This window comes from Pituophis catenifer, unplaced genomic scaffold, assembly GCF_029215685.1.
Source record: "Pituophis catenifer annectens isolate HBS135680 unplaced genomic scaffold, rPitCat1.0.hap2 SCAF_1, whole genome shotgun sequence".
NCBI classification, from domain to species: domain Eukaryota; kingdom Metazoa; phylum Chordata; class Lepidosauria; order Squamata; family Colubridae; genus Pituophis; species Pituophis catenifer.
In genome coordinates, this window is record NW_027256881.1 from 71,342,230 (window position 1) to 71,346,573 (window position 4,344).

Here is a 4,344-nt window from a genome sequence, read left to right on the forward strand (position 1 = left end):
GATGGAGTTGTTTCTCTTCTACTGCCTATCCTTAAAACAGATTTTTCCTAACCTGATCCTTCCAGATGCATTAGGCTATAAATCTCACTATCTCTTACTTGCACATCACAGCAAAGAACTAGCTGGAAATGTGGAGGCTTTTGAAGGAAATATTTGGAGGGTGTATTACCCTCCAAATATTTTACAAGACAGACAACATTTTTTAAAATTTCTACAAAATGTGTGTTCTCTTATTGGCTTGTCAAATTGTCATATTGTCAGAGTCCCACTGAGACAGGGATAAACCCCACTAGAAACTGTATTTTTTTGTAGTCTAGGAAAAAAGCCATGTAAGATAAGATAAAAGCCATGTAAGATAAGATAAAAGATAAAAGCCATGTAAGATAAGATATTGACAGTTTCTGGGAAAGCAAAGGTAGTAATTCAAAATTTATGAGTCTTCAAACTTTTCTGCTGTCAGCCCTATCAATAAACCAAACAAAGAAAGGGACACTAGATAGATAGTCTTTGGCTTACAACCATTCATTTAGTGACCATTCAAGATTACGAAGGCACTGAAAAAAAAGTGACTTACGACCTTTTTTCATACAATTGTTGCTGCAGCCCCATGGTCATGTGATCAAAACTTTGACGCTTAGCAACTGGCCTGTATTTATGACGGTTGCAGTGTCCCAAGGTCATGTGATCATTTTTGGCGACTTTCTGACAAGCAAAGTCAATAGGGAAGCCAGATTCACTTAACAATCGTATTACTAACTTAACAACTGCAGTGATTAATAAACTTGGCAAGAAAGATTGTAAAATGGGGCAAAACCTACTTAACAACCATCTCATTTAGCAACATAATTTTTTGGCTCAATTGTAGTTGTAAGTTAAGGACTGGCTGTACAGAACAAAAGGTACTTTTATTGAAACTATAGTAGTAACTATACTATTACTATAACATTACTAGTATTACTATAGTAATACTATTACTAGCTATAGTAATAAATTACTATTACTAATAGTAATAGTATAATATAATTACTAATTATAAATCGGAATGTGCTATATACCTTTCTTCCCTCAGGAAAATTATAGGTAGTCAGCTTATGACCATAACTGGGACCTGAATCTCAGTCATTTAGTGAAATGGTTGTTAAGTGAGATACCACATGGTTGCTTCATTCAATGACCACAGTCCTGGCACTCCTAGTTGTGGTTGCTAAGCAATCTTATGGGGTCCTCAGGAGTGGGCGGGGGGGGGGGCAACCCTGAGAGGCCCAGCGCAGGCCACGTGCAAGTCTCCTCCACTTGGTCTGAAAATCCTCCCTGCCAAAATCCAAGCAGGATTTTAAGGTAGTAAGCAGTAAGGTAAGGAATGCGGTGTGTCTGTGTGTTTCGGAGGGGGGGGGGGCTAGGGAGAAGCCCAGCAGAAGCTGCAAGCAAATGTCTCTGCCCAGGGCTGCAAATCCACCCTGTCAAAATCCAAGCATTGACTATCTGGTGAAGCCGACAGGGAAGATTGCAAATGGTGATCATATGTTTGCTGCATGCTTGGCAACTGGTTGGGAGTGGTGAATCATCAAGTGCCCAGATCAAAATCCCTTGACCATAAGGGGAATGTGTGTGACATTTTAATGATGGATTGTGTTTTATAAGTTGTAAAGCATCCTTTCCAAGGCCACTGTTAATTCAAACTCTCACTAGATGAACAGTCATAAATCTAAGGGAGGTTTGTCTGAACGGTTTTCACAAATTACTTTCTTGATCTGGATTGAAGTTTTATCTGTTGCCTTGGTTGGTAGTGGATCTTCCTTGTCCTTCAAAACCATTGTCTTTCTTCAGTATGTTTGCTGCAACATTCTTTCGGGGCAGGAAACTAAGATTTCCTCATTTCTAACCTTTATATTGTTTATTGAGGAATGCTTGTTTATATTCTCTACATTACTGGTCTTCCGATCAAGAGAGTCCACTATGCCATCCTGGAATTTTCCAGTTGCTAACTTGGCCTGACATTACTAGTTAAGTCTCCCTCCTCTAAAAAGTTTACATGAGTAAAAGGGAAAAAGTGAGAATATTATAAAAATAATGAACACAAATGATGAAGTAGATGTAATTACTAAATCAATAAGAAATTGAAATGAAAATAGATACAAATAGAAAATCGGTGCTGCTTGAATACCATTCTAGATTGAATTGAAAAGGGAAACGAGAGAGGGAAAGGAGTAGAGAGAGAGGAAAGGAGAAGAGAGGAGAGGAGAGGAGAGGAGAGGAGAGGGACAGTTAGAAGAAAGGGAAAAGGAGAGGAAGAAAAGGGAGGGGAAAGAGGAGTAGGAGAGAGGGTCAGAAAGGGGGGAAGAAGAGGAGTGGGGGAAGGGAAGGGGAAGTAGGAAAGAGAAGGAGAGGAAGAACGAAGAAAGGAAGAGATAGAGGAAGGAAGAGAAGGGGAGGAGAAGTAGAAAAGTGGCAAAATAAAGAAGGGTAAATGGTAAAACAGCAGCCCTGAACAACTAAAAATGAAAGTTAAAAGATAAGATGAATGTAAAATGATGGATAAAAGATTGTACACTTAAATATGTTTATGAGAAATAAAAATAAAAACTTTTTTGGAAAAAATAAAAAAAAAGTTTACATGGGTATCTCAACTTGAAACTATATTTTGTGATGATAAAGTTCAGAAAAACCCTCCCTCCCTCCCTCCCTTTCTTCCTCCCTCCCTTTCTTCCTCCCTCCCTCCCTCCTTAACTGTTTTTGGACAATTCAAGATAACTCCTCCTATCTAACCATTGAAAAAAACATGAGAATGAGGTCATAAGATACCCAGTATGCTCTCACTTCAGGCTCATTAAATCAGCAAATTTGTGTTGTATTAATTCAGTAGAATTAATAACTAGCTTTAGAAAGATAAATAAATAAAATAGAAAGAACTTCAAACATAAATAAATCCTAATTCAGCACAACATTTGCTTTTTTGCATTGAAAAGCCTAACACAAATTGGTTCCTTTCACATAATGTGTGAATGCACAGATGAAGTCTGACTTTTAAACAGATCAGTGGAATATGGAGCTTAACTCAAAAAAAAAAACTACAACAATCAAATCCTTTTTTATACTATGTACTGTATGTATCTATATGCAATGCATGTATGCTATAAGGTAGCTAGATTCAATTGATGGGTAGCCCTTTGGATGATCCAAAGGTTGAAGACAAATCATTATGGAGGATGCTTAGCTGTGTGATCACCATGAATCAACACCACTACGATGGCACATAATCAATGCATGATAAATTTCGTTTTTATTATAATCGATGAGAAGAGCCACATCATAGCAGAATAGCATAGGCAGAATGTCCATCTTTAATTCTCCTCCATTTTCATTTATGCCTTGGAGAAACTCTTGAAGAGTGTCTGCAAATAAAGCTGAAACCTGGACAGGTAACTTGGTGCCTGCTGCAATTTTAAATGGTGATTCATATTAGCACCAACCGGTGTCACAATGCAACTTACAAGCAGTATTGGATTTTCTAGGATTAAGTACCCAAACCTTTGTCAGTTTCATCCTGAAGGACAAAAATGCTAATTTTAAATTTGCCTTTGGATGAGTAACTCAAAAATAGGAAGCAGGAAGGCAAGCACATAAGCCATTTTTCTCCCTTTGTAGAACAGACATACATATTTATTATCCCCTGAAGCCCATTGCAGTGCACCCTTTTTGTCACAAGAGGGAGATGTTGTCAAAAAGCCAACTTCTAGCCATAAAACTCAATTTCATTAGAAGCAGAAATGCAGCAAAAATAAAAATAAAAATGGATATGCTCAGGGCAGGATCAGACTCTGCTTCTGTTGGCATTTTAGCCACTGCTGAATGGCAGCAGGGAAGTTATTCCCCTCACAAAAGGGCCCCGGTGGAATACCCAAAGAAAGTAGGATGTAAAATAGTCCACCCTACCTTTCAAATGTCAAACGCTTTGATTAACTGCTGCCTTGTGTAGAGATGTAAAACTCCCACAGTTATTAAAAAACAGAGAAATATTGAAGGAAGAGGACATAAATAATATCGTTTTAAAGCACTTTTCAGGTGACAGAGTAGGCTAACTTGTCTTGCCTTGGAAAATAAGCAGTTTTCTGCCTGGTTAACATTTGGATGGGAGACTACTAAGGAATACCAGGGCTCACATTCAACTGGCAAGTTGCCGTTTTGCACACCACACACTGAACCACAAATTAGCCACATTAGTATTTTAAACTAGGGAGTTGTGTGAGTTTGCCCACTGGCCTCCCAAAAGGTGCTTTTTCAAGAGGCAACCGGACTTTCTGTTTTTTTCTTTGAAATTTGCAAGCCATCCAGGACATGCAATTT